Raw genomic sequence first — 19,255 nt, forward strand, 5'->3', positions numbered from 1 at the left:
TCCCAACCGCTGACCCGTCCCTTTCATGTCTGATGAGTTGTCTTCGGGGATGGTTCCTGTCCTGTGCCGACAGAAGGTCTGGGGAGCATGGCCGCAGGGATTCCTCCAGTCTCAGTCAGACCATTAAGTATGGTCTTTTTATGAGAATTTGGGGTCTGCATCCCACTGATCTTCTGTTCCCTCAGGAGTTCTCTGTTGTGCTCCCTGTCAGGGCAGTCATCGATTGTGGCCAGGCACCAACTAGTTCTACTGGTCTCAGGATGATGTAGGTCTCTGGGTTCATGTGGCCCTTTCTCTCTCTTGGGCTCCTAGTTGTCGTGTGACCTTGGTGTTTTTCATTCTCCTTTGCTCCAGGTGGGTTGAGACCAATTGCTGCATCTTAGATGGCCGCTTGTTAGCATTTAAGACCCCAGACGCCACATTTCAAAGTGGGATGCAGAATGTTTTCATAATAGAATTATTTTGCCAATTGACTTAGAAGTCCCCTCAAACCATGTTCCCCAGATCCCCGCCCCTGCTCCGCTGACCTTTAAAGCATTCATTTTATCCTGGAAACTTCTTTGCTTTTGGTCCAGTCCAATTGAACTGACCTTCCATGTATTGAGTGTTGTCTTTCCCTTCACCCAAAGCAGTTCTTATCTACTGATTAATCAATAAAAAACCCTCTCCCTCCCTCCCTCCCTCCCCGCTTCGTAACCACAAATGTGTTCTTCTCAGTTTTTACTATTTCTCAAGATCTTATTAAAAAAAATTAATAATAAAAATTTTTTTTTTTTTTTTTTATAACTGTGGTCTTATACAATATTTGTCCTTTTGCCTCTGACTGATTTCGCTCAGCATAATGCCTTTCAGGTTCCTCCATGTTATGAAATGTTTCACAGATTCGTCACTGTTCTTTATCGATGAATAGTATTCCATTGTGTGAATATACCACATTTTATTTACCCATTCATCCGTTGATGGACACCTTGTTTGCTTCCAGCTTTTTGCTATTGTAAACAGAGCTGCAATAAACATGGGTGTGCATATATCTGTTTGTGTGAAGGCTCTTGTATCTCTAGGGTATATTCCGAGGAGTGGGATTTCTGGGTTGTATGGTAGTTCTATTTCTAACTGTTTAAGATAACGCCAGATAGATTTCCAAAGTGGTTGTACCATTTTACATTCCCACCAGCAGTGTATGAGACTTCCAATCTCTCTGCAGCCTCTCCAACATTTATTATTTTGTGTTTTTTGGATTGATGCCAGCCTCGTTGGTGTGAGATGGAATCTCATCGTAGTTTTAATTTGCATTTCTCTAATGACTAATGATCGAGAGCATTTTCTCATGTATCTGTTGGCTGCCTGAATATCTTCTTTAGTGAAATGTGTGTTCATATCCTTTGCCCACTTCTTGATTGGGTTGTTTGTCTTTTTGTGGTTGAGTTTTGACAGAATCATGTAGATTTTAGAGATCAGGCGCTGGTCTGAGATGTCATAGCTGAAAATTCTTTCCCAGTCTGTAGGTGGTCTTTTTACTCTTTTGGTGAAGTCTTTAGATGAGCATAGGTGTTTGATTTTTAGGAGCTCCCAGTTATCTGGTTTCTCTTCGTCATTTTTGGTAATGTTTTGTATTCTGTTTATGCCTTGTATTAGGGCTCCTAGGGTTGTCCCAATTTTTTCTTCCATGATCTTTATCGTTTTAGTCTTTATGTTTAGTTCTTTGATCCACTTGGAGTTAGTTTTTGTGCATGGTGTGAGGTATGGGTCCTGTTTCATTCTTTTGCAAATGGATATCCAGTTATGCCAGCACCATTTGTTAAAAAGACTATCTTTTCCCCAATTAACTGACACTGGTCCTTTGTCAAATATCAGCTGCTCATACGTGGATGGATTTATATCTGGGTTCTCAATTCTGTTCCATTGGTCTATGTGCCTGTTGTTGTACCAGTACCAGGCTGTTTTGACTACTGAGGCTGTATAATAGGTTCTGAAATCAGGTAGGGTGAGGCCTCCCACTTTCTTCTTCTTTTTCAGTAATGCTTTGCTTATCCGGGGTTTCTTTCCCTTCCATATGAAATTGGTGATTTGTTTCTCTATCCCCTTAAAATATGACTTTGGAATTTGGATCGGAAGTGCGTTAAATGTATAGATGGCTTTTGGTAGAATAGACATTTTTACTATGTTAAGTCTTCCTATCCAGGAGCAAGGTAAGTTTTTCCACTTAAGTATGTCCTTTTGAATTTCTTGTAGTAGAGCTTTGTAGTTTTCTTTGTATAGGTCTTTTACATCCTTGGTAAGATTTATTCCTAAGTATTTTATCTTCTTGGGGGCTACTGTGAATGGTATTGATTTGGTGATTTCCTCTTCGGTGTTCTTTTTGTTGATGTAGAGGAATCCAAGTGATTTTTGTATGTTTATCTTATAACCTGAGACTCTGCCAAACTCTTCTATTAGTTTCAGTAGTTTTCTGGAGGATTCCTTGGGGTTTTCTGTGTATAAGATCATGTCATCTGCAAATAGTGATAACTTTACTTCCTCCTTGCCAATCCAGATACCCTTTATTTCTTTGTCTACCCTAATTGCCCTGGCTAAGACTTCAAGTACGATGTTGAATAAGAGCGGTGATAAAGGGCATTCTTGTCTGGTTCCCGTTCTCAAGGGAAATGCTTTCAGGTTCTCTCCATTTAGAGTGATATTGGCTGTTGGCTTTGCATAGATGCCCTTTATTATGTTGAGGAATTTTCCTTCAATTCCTATTTTGGTAAGAGTTTTTATCATAAATGGGTGTTGGACTTTGTCAAATGCCTTTTCTGCATCAATGGATAAGATTATGTGGTTTTTATCTTTTGTTTTATTTATGTGATGGATTACATTAATGGTTTTTCTGATATTAAACCAGCCTTGCATAATAAAAAAAATTTTTTTTTTTGCATACCTGGTATAAATCCCACTTGATCATGGTGAATTATTTTTTTGATGTGTTGTTGGATTCTATTGGCTAGAATTTTGTTGAGGATTTTTGCATCTATGTTCATGAGGGATATAGGTCTATAATTTTCTTTTTTTGTAATGTCTTTTCCTGGTTTTGGTATCAGGGAGATGGTGGCTTCATAGAATGAGTTGGGTAGTATTCCGTCATTTTCTATGCTTTGAAATACCTTCAGTAGTAGTGGTGTTAACTCTTCTCTGAAAGTTTGGTAGAACTCTGCAGTGAAGCTGTCTGGGCCAGGGCTTTTTTTTGTTGGAAGTTTTTTGATTACTGTTTCAATCTCTTTTTTTGTTATGGGTCTATTTAGTTGTTCTACTTCTGAATGTGTTAGTTTAGGTAGGTAGTGTTTTTCCAAGAATTCATCCATTTCTTCTAGATTTTCAAATTTGTTAGAGTACAATTTTTCATAGTAATCTGAAATGATTCTTTTAATTTCATTTGCTTCTGTTGTGATGTGGTCCTTCTCGTTTCTTATTCGGGTTATTTGTTTCCTTTCCTGTATTTCTTTAGTCAGTCTAGCCAGTGGTTTATCAATTTTGTTAATTTTTTCAAAGAACCAGCTTTTGGTTTTGTTAATTCTTTCAATTGTTTTTCTGTTCTCTAATTCATTTAGTTCAGCTCTAATTTTTATTATTTGTTTTCTTCTGGTGCCTGATGGGTTCTTTTGTTGCTCACTTTCTATTTGTTCAAGTTGTCGGGGCAGTTCTCTGATTTTGGCTCTTTCTTCTTTTTGTATGTGTGCATTTATCGATAAAAATTGGCCTCTGAGCACTGCTTTTGCTGTGTCCCAGAGGTTTTGATGGGAAGTATTTTCATTCTCGTTGCTTTCTAAGAATTTCCTTATTCCCTCCTTGATGTCTTCTATAACCCAGTCTTTTTTCAGGAGGGTATTGTTCATTTTCCAAGTATTTGATTTCTTTTCCCTAGTTTTTCTGTTTTTGATTTCTAGTTTTATTGCCTGTGGTCTGAGAAGATGCTTTGTAATATTTCGATGTTTTGGACTCTGCAAAGGTTTGTTTTATGACCTAATATGTGGTCTATTCTCGAGAATGTTCCATGTGCACTAGAAAAAAAAGTATACTTTGCAGCAGTTGGGTGGAGAGTTCTGTATAAGTCAATGAGGTCAAGTTGGTTGATTGTTGTAATTAGGTCTTCCGTGCCTCTATTGAGCTTCTTACTGGATGTCCTGTCCTTCTCCGAAAGTGGTGTGTTGAAGTCTCCTACTATAATTGTGGAGGTGTCTATCTCACTTTTCAATTCTGTTAAAATTTGATTTATGTATCTTGCAGCCCTGTCACTGAGTGCATAAATATTTAATATGGTTATGTCTTCCTGATCAACTGTCCCTTTTATCATTATATAGTGTCCTTCTTTATCCTTTGTGGCGGATTTAAGTCTAAAGTCTAGTTTGTCAGAAATTAATATTGCTACTCCTCTTCTTTTTTGCTTATTGTTCGCTTGATATATTTTTTTCCATCCTTTGAGTTTTAGTTTGTTTGTGTCTCTAAGTCTAATGTGTGTCTCTTGTAGGCAGCATATAGATGGATCGTGTTTCTTTATCCAGTCCGTGACTCTCTGTCTCTTTATTGATGCATTTAGTCCATTTACATTCAGCGTAATTATAGATAAATAAGTTTTTAGTGTTGTCATTTTGATGCCTTTTCATGTGTGTTGTTGGCCATTTCATTTTTCCACATACTTTTTTGTGCTGAGACGTTTTTCTTAGTAAATTGTGAGATCCTCATTTTCATAGTGTTTGACTTTATGTTAGTTGAGTCGTTACGTTTTTCTTGGCTTTTATCTTGAGTTATGGAGTTGTTATACCTTTTTGTGGTTACCTTTTTATTTACCCCTATTTTTCTAAGTAAAAACCTAACTTGTATTGTTCTATATAGCCTTGTATCACTCTCCATATGGCAGTTCAATGCCTCCTGTATTTAGTCCCTCTTTTTGATTGTTGTGATCTTTTACCTATTGACTTCCATGATTCCCTGTTATGTGTATTATTTTTCTTTGATTAATCTTAATTTGTTTGTTTTTGTGATTTCCCTATTTGAGTTGATATCAGGACATTCTGTTTTGTGACCTTGTATTGTGCTGGTATCTGATATTATTGGTTTTCTGACCAAACAATATCCTTTAGTATTTCTTGTAGCTTTGGTTTGGTTTTTGCAAATTCTCTAAACTTGTGTTTATCGGTAAATATCTTAATTTCTCCTTCATATTTCAGAGAGAGTTTTGCTGGATATATGATCCTTGGTTGGCAGTTTTTCTCCTTCAGTGCTCTGTATATGTCATCCCATTCCCTTCTTGCCTGCATGGTTTCTGCTGAGTAGTCTGAACTTATTCTTATTGATTCTCCCTTGAAGGAAACCTTTCTTTTCTCCCTGGCTGCTTTTAAAATTTTCTGTTTATCTTTGGTTTTGGTGAGTTTGATGATAATATGTCTTGGTGTTTTTTCTTTTTGGATCAATCTTAAATGGGGTTCGATGAGCATCTTAGATAGATATCCTTTCGTCTTTCATGATGTCAGGGAAGTTTTGTGTCAGGATTTCTTCAACTATTTTCTCTGTGTTTTCTGTCCCCCCTGCCTGTTCTGGAACTCCAATCACATGCAAGTTATCCTTCTTGATAGAGTCCCACATGATTCTTAGGGTTTCTTCATTTTTTTTAATTCTTTTATCTGATTTTTTTTCAGCTATGTTGGTGTTGATTCCCTGGTCCTCCAGATGTCCCAGTCTACATTCTAATTGCTCGAGTCTGCTCTTCTGACTTCCTATTGCGTTGTCTAATTCTGTAATTTTATTGTTAATCTTTTGGATTTCTACATGCTGTCTGTCTATGGATTCTTGCAACTTATTAATTTTTCCACTATGTTCTTGAATAATCTTTTGGAGTTCTTCAACAGTTTTATCAGTGTGTTCCTTGGCTTTTTCTGCAGTTTGCCTTATTTTGTTTGTGATGTCTTGAAGCATTCTGTAAATTAGTTTGTTATATTCTGTATCTGATAATTCCAGGATTGTATCTTCATTTGGGAAAGATTTTGATTCTTTTGTTTGGGGGGTTGTAGAAGCTGTCATGGTCTGCTTCTTTATGTGGTTTGATATGGACTGCTGTCTCCGAGCCATCACTGGTAAACTAGTTTTTCCAGGAAATCCACTAAAAAAAAAGGCAGTCAGATCCCTATCAGAGTTCTCCCTCTGGCTCAGGCTATTCAGATGTTAATGAAGCTGCCTGGGGAGGGTGGGGGACGGATCAGAAAGATAGGAGAGTAGCACCTCAGAATATAGCCAGAGTTGCTTGTCTTGCTTGGAATGACTATTATATCTGAGATTTCCATGAGGCACGTCACCTATGTGTGCTGGATGTGTGGAGATTGCCCCCGGGGGGTCTGGACCACTGGAGTCACAGTCAGATCCTCTGCTGCCAGCCTGGGATGGTGCACTCCCGACTCCAAAATCAGTCGCTGCCTCCAGGGGACTCCCCGTCCTGCCTGCCGCGTTGCCGCGCCGCCCCCACGAACTGGCTGGGCCCCCCCTGGGGTCAGCTCAGGCGAGTGGAGCAGCTCCTCGTGCCTGCACTGCGACCGCATGTCCCGGCTGGGACGCCACTCTCCCCGCTCCGAGACACATCACTGTCTCCCGGGGCCTTCTCCCACCAGCTGCGTCGCCACGCCACCCGCGTGAAATGGCTGGGCCCCCTCCCGGGGTTAGTTCAGGGGCGTGGAGCAGCTCCCCGCTCCCGTGCCCCACCAAAATCCCGGTGGGACGGCTCCCCGGCTGGGACACCGCTCTCCCCGCTCCAAGACCCGTCACTGTCTCCCGGGGACTTCTCCCACCAGCTGCGTCTCCACTCCGCCCTCGTGAACCGGTTGGGCCCCCCCCGTGTCAGTTCAGGGGAGTGGAGCTGCTCCCCACACTTATGCAGTGCCCGCAGTCCAACAAAATCCTGGCGGGACGGCTCCCCGGCTGGGACGCTGCTCTCCCTGCTCCAAGACCAGTCACTGCCTCCCAGGGACTTCTCCCACCGGCTGAGTCCCCACGCCGCCCGGGCCAACCGGCTGGTCCCTTTCCCGGGGTTAGTTCAGAGGGATGGAGCAGCTCACTGTGCCTATGCCATATCTGCGCCCTGCCAAAATCCCGGCGGGATGGCTCCCCAGCTGGGACGCTGCTCTCCCCACTCCAAGACCTGTCACTGCCCCCCGGGGACTTTTCCCACCAGCTGCGCTGCCATGCCGCCTGCGCGAACCAGCTGGGCCCCCTCCTGGAGTGAGTTCGGGGGAGGGCCTAGGCCCCTTGTTTGTGCCGTCTGCCCCCCCTGGGCTTTGCCCCAAATCGGGCGCCGAAGGTCACCTGACTGGTACACTGGCTCCAGGCTCTGAAAACAATTGCTGCCTCCCCATATTTGTTCGTTCTCTGTCTCTAAATCTGTGTTTGTTGTTCAGTGTTCGTAGATTGTTATGTATGTGATCGATTCACTTGTTTTTCCGAGTCTTTGTTGCAAGAGGGATCCGCGGTAGTGTCCACCTAGTCCGCCATCTTTGCCCCGCCTCCTTGAGGACTCTTATGATTAAAATTTTACAAAGTAAAATGATCAGCATAATATTTTTAATCACTAAATAGGTCTGACTGAAACTCAGTACCTGCTTCATTATCTCCAAAATACCGACTGTAATTTTATTATGACATGCAAGAAGTAAAAAACTAATTGCTCCCACCATTCTTTCATGGTGAGGAGCACATAGGAGATGAACATTTACTAGTAAATGAATAGAGAACTACATAGTAAGTTATTGTTGTTGTTAGGTGCCATTGAATCAGTTCACATTCATAGTGACCGTATGTACAACAGAAGGAAACACTGCCTGGTCCTGCGACATCATCACAATTGATGTTACTTTTGAGCCCATTGTTGTAGCCATTGTGTCAATCCATCTCATTGAGGGTCTTTTTCTCTTTCGTTGACCTTCTACTTTACCGAGCATGATGTCCTTTTCCAGGAACTGTCCCCTCCTGTTAATAGTCTCAAGTATGCGAGATGAAGTCTCACCATCCTTGCCTCTAAGGAGCATTCTGGCTCTACTTCTTACAAGACACATTTGTCTGTTCTTTTGGGAGTGCATGGTATATTCAATATTCTTCACCAACACCATAATTCAAAGGCATCAGTTCTTCTTCAACTTTTCGTATTCATTGTCCAACTTTCATATGCATATGAGGTGATTGAAAACACCATGGCTTGGGTCAGGCACACCTTAGCCTTTAAAGTGACGTCTTCACTTTTTAACACTTTAAAGAGGTCTTTTGCAAAAGATTTTCCCAATGCCATACATCTTTTGATTTCTTAACTGTTGCTTCAGTGGGTGCTGATTGTGGATTCAAGTAATGAAATCCTTGAAAACTTCAATATTTTCTCCATCTATCGTGATGTTGCCTATTGGTCCAGTTGTGAGGATTTTTGTTTTCTTTATGTTGAGGTATAATCCATAATGAAGCCTGTAGTCCTTGATTTCCATTAGTAAGTGCTTCAAGTCCTCTTCACTTTTCAGCAAGCAAGGTTGTGTTATCTGCATAACACAGCTTGTTACCTGATGCCCCTTTCTTATTCATATAGTCCAATTGCTTGGATTATTTGCTCAACGTATAGATTGAGTAATGTCTTAATTATCTAGTGCTGCTATAGCAGAAATACCACAAGTGAGTGGCTTTAACAAGGAGAAGTTTATTCTCTCATAGCCAAGCAGGGTACAAGTCCAAAATCAGGAAGCTGGCTCCAAGGGAAGGCTTTCTCTCTTTGTTGGCTCTGGAGGAAGGTCCTTGTCATCAGTATTCCATTTGTCTGTGAGCACCTCAGGCTCAGAGACCCTGGGTCCAAAGAAAGCGCTCTGCTTCTGGTGCTTATTTCTTGGTGGTATGATGTCCCCCACACTCTGCTTGCTTCCCTTTCCTTTTATCTCTTGAGAACTAAAAGATGATGCAGGCCACACCCCAGGGGAAATACTTTTTTTATTGGATCAAGGATGTGGCCTGAGCAAAAGTGTTACATCCTACCCTAATCCTCTTTAACCACAAGCAAAGATTATAATTTATAATACATAGGAAAATCACAAAATGGAGGACAACCACACATGGCCTAACTAAGTTGACACACATTTTGGGGGGACACAATTCAATCCATTACAAGTAAATAAGTAAGTATGGTCAAATGATACAGCCTCATGCATAGTATCCCCTTGTTCTGTTTGAACAACTGCTTCTTATTCTTTGTTCTGGAATTCACATCCTTCGTAATGCTATCCATAATTTGTTATGATCTACACAGTTGAATGCCTTTGCATAGTCAATAAAACACAGGCAAGCACAGCTAATCTTTCAGCACTATAGCAGACAATGTTTCACTACTATTCATAAGGTTTTCACTGGCTGATTTTTTCAGAAGTAGACTGCCAGGTCCTTCTTCCTAGTTTGTCGTTGCCTGGAAGCTCAGCTGAAAGCTTTCCACCACGGGTGACTGTGATGGTTAAGGTTGTGAGTTATTGAATAAGGGTTGCATAGCTTCCGATCTCACAGCAGCATGCAAGCCCCAACATATGACAAACTGACAGACACGCAGGGGATACAATATGTGGTAGGCCTAAATATAACATTAGTTTCCTTGGGATGAAAGGAGAGGTGAGAACCTTTGGGAACCTAACCAAAAATAAAAAAAAAAACAAATCCATTGATGTTGAGTGGATTTCTACTCATAGCAATCCTATAGGACAGAGTATGACTGCTCTATAAGGTTTCCAAAGCTTTGATCTTTATAAAACAGACTGCCACATCTTTCTCCTGTGAAAAGGCTGGTAGATTAGAGCCAATAACCTTTCAGTTAGCAGCTGAGCACTTAACCATAGTGCCACCATGGGTACACGTCCATTAACAATAGGGATCGAAAGCCTTAATTTTTAAGTTTAGCCTTGATTGTTAAGAAAAATAGAGGAGTCACTACCCCCAATATATACATTTAAATTCAAAGACAAATTTCTATTGACTTCTCTTCCAGTTCACTAATCCTGCAATCTTATCTGGAAAGAGAAACTCTCAAGTTGAATTTAAAAGTGAGGAAGTCAAAAAGCTCTTCGGAATCTCTAAATGTGCTGGCAGGATTTGTATATTTTGGGAGAAAACTTGCAGATAATCAGGCAGTATGATATAAACCACATATTTTCTCCTGAAAAAAAAAATCCACCACTCTGCTACCTGGGATATGTACATGGTAGTAGACGATTGATGAGCTAGTGATGTGTGGTTGGCTACTGGAATTCCACACATTTTCCTCCCAGTGATATCAGAAAATTTCTAGTTCAATTCCTATCTATGCATCTATCTATTAATAACCAAAAAAAACCCTACTCTTGTCGAGTGGATTACAACTCATATCAACCCTATTGAACAGAGTAGAACTTCCCCACAGGGTTTCCTAGGAGTGCCTAGTGGGTTCGAACTACCGACTTTTTGGTTAGCAACCATAGCTCTTAACCACTACGACACAGGTTTTCCTATTAATAATAATAAAAAAAAAAATTATAGGTAAGAAAAATGCAGTTGGCTTGGAGTGGATTCTGATACAAGGCAGTCCCATGTGTTTCAGAGCACAGATGTGTTCCATAGGGTTTATCAAATGCTGTGATATTTTAGAAGTAGATCTGCTGGTCTTTCTTCTGAAGTTCTTCCAGATGGCATGAACTTCTAATCTTTTGGTTAATAGCTGAGTACTTAACTGTTTGCACCACCGAGAGACTCCATTTATGGCTATAAGCATATGGTTATTTTGTAATGGAACAAATCAAAATAAACTACTAATAGTGATTACCTTTTTACAAAAGGATGGGAAAGAGATACTAAGATTTTTTTCATTTTGTACATTTTTGAATTATTTGGATTTTCTAAACTTATGCATATATTATTTCATATTTTCATGTAAATAGAGACATCTAGGTGGTAAAATTTTATACTGTGTTTCCTTCTTTTTATGTCTTTGTTTCATAGAAAAGAAAACCATAAATTCAGATTTAAAAATAAATAATGCCATTTTCTGTTAAATATGATGAGCTAGCCATAAAAACATTTTTCTTTTTTCTCTTGTTTACTAAAATAAAAGTAAAAAAGAAAATTACCTGTTAGTCCACGATGATCAAAAAAAAAAAAAAACACCCAGGAAATACCAGTTGCTGAAAGAGTTTCAGACATTTTGCAAAACGTAGTGATAGGTACCTGACACAAATGAATAGAAAACGTTACAACCATCTGAGGAAGAATAGAGAAAAAAGCAAGTTAGTCCACCTGGAAAGCCCCAGAGATATTACAAGCTTGAAGCAACAGGTTCCACAGAATGCAGGGGTGAAACATACAATGAATTATTGGAGGATTATTTTATTTTCTCATGCTATAAATCATATATAGTGATGGTGGGAAAGACCATCCATTATTCATTTGCAAGTTCAAGTTGAAACTGAAGAAAATTAGAACAAGTCCATGACATCCAAAGTACAGCCTTGGGTATATCCCATCTGAATTTGGAGACCATTTCAAGAACAGATTTGAAGCATTGAACACTAATGACTGAAGACCAGACCAGTTGTGGAATGACATCAAGGAAATCATACACAAAGAAAGCAAGAGATCATTTAAAAGTCAGGGAAGAAAAAAAAAAAAGAATAAAATAGATGTCAGAAGAGACTCTGAAACTTGCTATTGAATGTAGTTAAAGGAATGGAAGGAATGATGAAGTAAAAGAGTTGAAAAGAAGATTTCAAATGAGGATTAGGAGAAGAGAAAGTAAAGTGTTATAATGACATGTTCAAAACCTGGAGATGGAAAACCAAAAGGGAAGAACATGCTCTGCATTTCTCAAGCTGAAAGAACTGAAGAAAAAATTTAGTTCTTGAGTTTCAATATTGAAGTATTCTACAGGAAAATATTAAAAGACAAAGGAAGCACCAAAAGAAGATGGAAGGAATATACAGAGTCACTATACCAAAAATAATTGGTCAACATTCAACAATTTCAGGTGGTAGCATGTGATCAGGAACAAATGGCACAAGGGGAAGAGGTCCAAGGTGCAGTGAAGGAGTTGGTGAAAAACAAGGCTCTAGGAATTGAGGAAATACCAGTTGAGATGTTTCAACAAATGGATGCAGCACTGGAAGTGCTCACTCATCTATGCCAAGAAATTTGGAAGAGAGCTACTTGGCCAGCCAACTGGAAGAGATTCATATTTATGCTTATTCTCAAGAAAAGTGATCCAATGGAACACAGAAATTATCCAACAATATCATTAATATCCTGCACAAGTAAAATTTTGCTGAAGATCATTCAATAGCAGCTGCAGCAGTGTATTGACATGAACGGCCAAAAATTCAAGCCATATTCAGAAGAGGACCTGAAACCACGGATATCATAACTGATGTCAGATGAATCCTGGCTGAAAGCAGAGAATACCAGAAAGAGGTTTACCTGTGTTTTATTGACTATGCGGGGGCATTTGACTGTGCTGTGTGGACCATAACAAATTATAGATAACATTAAGAAGAATGGGAATTCCAGAACACATAATTGTGCACATTAGGAACCTGGACATAGACCAAGAGGCAGTCGTTTGAACAGAACAAGGGAATCCTGTGTGGTTTAAAGTCAATAAAGGTATGTATCATGGTTGTATTCTTTCACCGCACTTATTCAGTCTGTATGCTGATGAAATAATCCAAGAAGCTGGACTGTATAAAGAATCGTGGTATCAGGATTGGACAGAGACTCATTAACAACATGTGTAATGCAGATGATACAACATGCTTGCTGAAAGTCCACTTACTGATGAAGACCAAAGACCACAGCCTTCACTGTGGATTACACCTCAACAAAAAGAAAACAAAAATCCTCACAATTTGACGGATAAGCAATATCATGACAAACAGAGAAAAGATCGAAGCTGTCAAGGATTTCATTTTACTTCGATCCACAATCAACAGCCATGGAAGCAGCAGTCAAGAAGTCAAAAGATGGATTACATTGGGAAAATCTGCTACAAAAAAAACATCTTTAAAGTGTTGAAAAGCAAAGTTGTCACCTTGAAGACTAAGGTGTGCCTCACCCAAATTATGGTGTTTTCAGTTGCCCCCTGTGCATGGGAAAGCTGGACAATGAAAAGGAAGACTAAAGAATTGACACCTTTGAATTGTGGTGTTGGCGAAGAATACTGAATATACATGGACTGCCAAGAGAACAAACAAATCTGTCTTGGATGAAGTACAACCAGAATGCTCCCTAGAAGTAAGGATGGTGAGACTATGTCTCACATATTTGGACATGTTGTCAGGAGGGATCACTCCCTGGAGAAGGACATCATGCTTGGTAAAATAGAGCATCATCTAAAGAGAGGAAAATCCTCAACTAAATGGATTGACAACAATGGCTGCAACAGTGGGTGCAAGTATAAAAACAATTGTGAGGATGGTGCAGGACAGGACAGTGCTTTTTTTCTTTTGTACAATAGGAGGATTATGAATGGGAACCAATTTTATGGTACCTAACAACAAACAAACAGCATGTATCAAAAAAATTTTTTTTTTCTTTTTTTAGCAACAAACAACATATACCATAAAGCCAAGAAAAATCTCTTCTATCCATAATGGACAGGTTTCAACAGAGCTCCTGTTCTAAGACTAGGAAGAAAGGTGATCTATTTCTGAAAATCATTCAATTAAAACTGTATGGATTGCAACAGAACTTTGGCTGACTTGCATGCTTTATACACATCATTAAAAGGACCCATATCTAGAAGAGAATACCATGTCTGGTGAAGCAGAGTTAAAGCAAGTATGAGGGAGAGCCTTGGAGAGATGGGTTGGCAAAACAGATGTAACAATGAACTTGAACATGCCAGCATTGGTGAGGATAATGTAAGACCAAGCAATATTGTGTTCTGTTGTACGAAGGTCTCCATGGGCAGGATCTATTCAAGAGCATCCAGCTATCTATCTCTACTCTCTTCTATCAGGTTGGCTGTTTATGGGTGATGCAATATATGGTAGTATCAATATTATGAGATCATGACAACAATTTCACACTTCTGTTGCTCACAAATGCATATTGTGTCCTAGACAACCTTTATGGGATATCATGTCAATGAATCACATAGTCTGTAAGCCTATGTGTAGTTGGAGGCATTGTGGAGAAAGAAGCCACAACCTATATTTAAAGTATTTATCATTTCAATCTATATCTGAAGAATTTATAATTTCCAATAATATTTATAATTAAGGTTACAGACAAAATTAAGGTTGTTAATCATCTAACTTTAAAGTAGGAAGGTTATCTTGTATTATCCAGGTGAGCTCAGTGTAATCACAAGTATCCTTAAAGGTAGAAGAGAGAGGCAGAAGAAAAAGAGGGAGGTGTGGCAATGGAAGAATGGTCAAAGATACGCAATGTGGCTGATGTTGAAGATTTAGGAAGAGAGTCATGATCCAAGGAAGGGGGTGGTTTCCAGTTTCTGGGAAAATCCTAGCATCTCCAAAAGAAACATAACCATAATGACACTTTTATTTTAGCCCAGATTGTCAACCTTGAGAACTTAAGATAATAAATTTGGGGTGTTTTAGGCACTGTATTTGTGGCGATTTGTTACAGCAGCAGTAGAAAGGCAATACAACACCTTACAGCATATACTTTAAAAATCCAGCTTCAGCTGTCCTTGGTAATTCATCAAATTGCAAACCATTTGTGAGTGCCCTCATGGCAAAATTTTTTTCTATCTCCATACTTATTTTCTGTCCTCCTGTGTTAACACCTTCAAGATTAACTCCCGTAGGAAAGTGTTTCCTTACAGCATATACTTTAAAAATCCAGCTTCAGCTGTCCTTGGTAATTCATCAAATTGCAAACCATTTGTGAGTGCCCTCATGGCAAAATTTTTTTCTATCTCCATACTTATTTTCTGTCCTCCTATGCTAACACCTTCAAGATTAACTCCCGTAGGAAAGTGTTCCCCATTTCTCACCACACATATTAGCTAGGTACTGTAATTACCTCATATATATCATTTTTAAAAGAGTGAGGGTTGTATTTTACTGCTTTGACTTTCCTGAGATTTGCCTGTGGTTACTTGTTTGGAAGTAATAAGGGATATAGGAGAAAGTTCTGGAAGAGAACAATTATCATTGCACAACAACTGCTTCAGATGATGTAATCACATGGGATCGAGGCAGGGAAGATATTTCTTCCCTCACAAGGGGGAACCAACCCAGAGGATACAGATAATTTTGGGGGTTATATGCCTACTCTTCTGCACAAACATTTCCCTGATTTATCTCTGAGAGTCCCGTTCTTTCTCTATCAGGACTGTGGTTTCAGCAAAGCGTATGTTGAGGCAGAGCCTTCAGTCTTCTTTGCAGTTCTGCCACTTTTACCATAAAATTATGACCCTGATATAAAGCAAAATTTCTGTCTGCAAAAGACTTGGTGACAGTGGCAGCAGAGGTTTCATATTGAGTACATGTCCAGGAGACGTAGGAGATGGAGAGTTTCTGAGTAGACACCTACATTGTATCCAATAAACACTCCCTTTTTGTCTTTTCCTTTTCTTGAAAAAGAAGAAGACATCGGTAAAACTTTTCTAACTGGAAAATACTGCTGTGAAAAACTTTCAATAGCAGAATCAAACTGTGGCTTCTCTAATCAATGATAAATGACTTGGAATAGATTTTACTTTGAAATTCACAGAATGTGAAAAAAATAAGTGATACATATATGTCACTATAATTCCTCTCAGAATTTACCGATTTCCATGTCCACACAGAAAAATGGATGGTCTTTTTCTCAAGGTAGAGAAACCCCAAAGCACTTGATACAATAAAATCGATGCATATTTAATAACTTTAATAAAATTTAGTACAAAAATAGAAATGGAAGTCTCAAATAAACAAAAACATTCATGTCTAATTTTCTTCTATATAGATAAAAACACAAATAAGAAATGAAACTGAAATTGGGTCCTTAATGACCATGTCACTAGAGTCTGTGGTGTCAGTTTTCTCTACTCAGTTTATTCTCTTCTCTGATTTGTATTGAAAACTCACTGAAATTTCTATCTGTGGCTTACTTATTTCTTTTGCAATGCCCCTAATTCCTCCTCTGAATTATCATACTCAGATTTGAAAAGGGAAAATCTACGAGGATGGGAATTAAGAATATAGAGGCTAACTGTAATCACAATAAAAACAACAAACAAGCTCATTGTGGTTTTTTTGGCTGTAATCTTTACATAAGTAGGTTTACCACACTCTTTTCTCCAGAGCACTGCTATACCACAAATCAACGTGAATAAGGACAGAGAAAACACCAGATCAAAATTACAGGTGGTTATATGCATCCAAAGGATGCAAAGAGACCACTGTGAAAAATCTAAGGCTATGGGCCTTGCATACCTGTTTGTACCTGGGGAGTCTCTTCCTCGACATGAAATTGAGTCAACACTAACCAGTGCATACGTTCAGATTGCCTATTTTCCTGAAGAAACTAGCACTCATTCCCCAAGATAGGATTCTATTAGATCCAAAATAAGAAGACACTATTTTCTGTTGAATTCTTATAGGTTAATTCAAGCTATAAAGAAGGACTTGAAACTTCCATTCATCTTTGGTCATCTGAAATCAGTTTCTTGCTCCATAGCTTCCTCATGGCATTATTCACCTCAGCATTTCTCAGTGTATAAATCAGAGGGTTAATCAAAGGTTTTCCAATTGTATAAAACACAGCTATCATCTTATCCGTGGGGAAGGTGGTTGCTGGGCGTGTATATATAAATATACAAGGACAGAAGAACAAAATGACTACGATGATATGGGAAATGCAAGTGTAAAGGGCTTTTTTCCTCCCTTCGGCACTGTGGTTTCTCAGAGAATGCAAGATGATAACATAGGAGAACATCAGCATGACAAAACTCACTGTGCAAAAGCCCCACTATTGGACACCAGCAGTAGGTTGATCACATAGGTGTCTGCACAGGCAAGTTTCAACAAGGGCTGCAAGTCACATAAATAGTGATCAATCACATTGGGACCACAGAAAGGCAAACTCAACGTCAGAAAAATCTGAACTAAAGAATGCACACAGGCCCCTACCCAGGCTATACCTACCAACACACTGCAGACCCACCGGCTCATGATGCTCATGTAGTGCAGAGGTTTACAGATGGCCACATAGCGGTCAATGGCCATCAGGATAAGGATCAAGATCTCCAAGGAGCCAGAGAAATGGAATGAAAAGACTTGGATCATGCACTCACTAAAAGAGATAGTGTTATTCTTCAGAAGGGCATCCCTAATCATTCTAGGGGCTATGGAAGTAGAGAAGCAGGTGTCAGATAAGGATAAGTAGAAAAGGAAGAAGTACATTGCACTCTCAAGTGCCCGGCTGGTCTTGATGGTAACAATTATTAGGAAGTTACCCAACAACGTTCCTAAGTAGAAAAGCAAGAAAAAGGCAAACACTGGTTTCCTTTTAACAGGCTCTTGTGTCAACCCAAGCAGAATGAACTCAGTCACATTATTATTCAGCAGCATGGTTTCAGGAATGAGAAGGTACAAGTGTGAAATGGTTTATCGGAAAACAATAAAAAAAAATATAGGAATTAATGTATGGTGGTATGCAACAGTGTGAAATATTTTAAGCAAATTAATTTCTGGTGCTATGTGATGTTATGTGATATTTTGAGCAAAAATAAATATTCCTCACCAGGGACATTCTAGCTGTTGTTTCTTTATGAGTCACTTCACCTCTTTGTCCCTCAGTTCTTAATGATCTCTTCATAGGGTCATTTTAAATCTCAAATAAGCTTATGAAAGATACTTTTGTAAATCACTCTTAAAATGCAACTTCTTGTTAATATGTTTCCACTGTCATTAATTTGATTTATTTGATACATAAAAAATCAGGATATATGATGCCAAAGTATTATTTACTTAATTTTTTTCACATTCAATAAACCTTGGTGCCCATGTTTTACATAGTGGGTTTGTCAGGCAGGATTCAGGATATATTTCTCTCTTTTTGAATTTAATGTTGTAGATATAAACTCACACACTATTGCCTTCCACATAAATGATGTTTCGTTTCTATATATATTTGTGTATTATATATTAGTAATGCATACTTACATAAACATATATTACTGTTATAATCACTGTATGGACATCTATTTCTTCATCAGTAAAAGAGGAATTATAGTCTTCCTGAACTCTTCTACCCACTAAGAATTAATCTTTATCATTCAAGTGATTTACTTAATCAGTTATTAATCAAAATTATCAATTAATATTTCCATCATTCACTTGCAACTTTTTATTGTTTATTGCTTATAATGTTCAATCATTTGATAATGTTTCCAAATATATATAGCTTTTTAGCATTGCTATTCTATCTGAAATAGAGGAAAAAGCATTTCACAGTTTCTCCTAATTTCTTGACCCAGCATCAAACAGCCCCAAGTTAGGAGCCAGGATTTCAAGACACTGGTTCCACTGTCAATTTTCCATTAGAATGGATCTCTTTACTTTGACTTGTAAACTAATAAAAATTCCAAACTGTGACCAAAATTAGAAGAATCTAAGATTATAAAATATACTTAACAACCAGATATAGTTTCTGAGTATTCATGGAAAAATATTATTTTAAGAGTTGATTCTCTGGATATTCAAACAATTTTAAATGGATTCAGGTATGCAAAAAAAAAAAAGTAAGGAGAAGAGGAGGAGAGAAGAAAAGGAAAGGGAATGGAAGGGAAAGAAAGGGAAGGAACTCACATACACGTTATCTGTCAGTTCCAATCAGTATTTGAAGGAATGTTCTTGAGTTTCTGATCTCATGACAGCATACAGGAAAAACACCAATTCTCTATCAAAATAATAAAAACACCTCTTTGAAAAAAATAACAGTGAAAAACTCTTCATGCTTGATATCTAGATTTAAAATTATATTTAAAATAAATATATCAAAAAACCGTTTAGTCATAATGAGAACGAGAACTATGTTACAAAACTGTAGGAAAGTGTGAAATGCCGCTGAACCTTTTGCTCTTTCTCTCTTTGCTTCAATACAGCAGTGAGAGGCCAGGGTCAGCTCTAAGTGCAGGGGTGTGGGGACTCCTGGAGACGCTGCGCTGAAAGCATTAGGAGGAGCGTTTAAAGGCACGTGAGGAAGCAGTCCCTACGGTGGGTCTTGGGTAAGGATAGAAAATAAACTCTGT

The 19,255-nt window shown here is 38.7% G+C and overlaps 1 pseudogene; it reads right to left on the reverse strand.

Annotated features, from left to right (window-relative positions):
* Positions 1 to 16,641: 16,641 nt before the first annotated feature.
* On the reverse strand, positions 16,642 to 17,573 carry LOC100670412 (olfactory receptor 4C16-like; annotated as a pseudogene).
* Between the last annotated feature and the right edge of the window lie 1,682 nt (positions 17,574 to 19,255).

The sequence above is a fragment of the Loxodonta africana genome, chromosome 22 (genome assembly GCF_030014295.1).
Source record: "Loxodonta africana isolate mLoxAfr1 chromosome 22, mLoxAfr1.hap2, whole genome shotgun sequence".
NCBI classification, from domain to species: domain Eukaryota; kingdom Metazoa; phylum Chordata; class Mammalia; order Proboscidea; family Elephantidae; genus Loxodonta; species Loxodonta africana.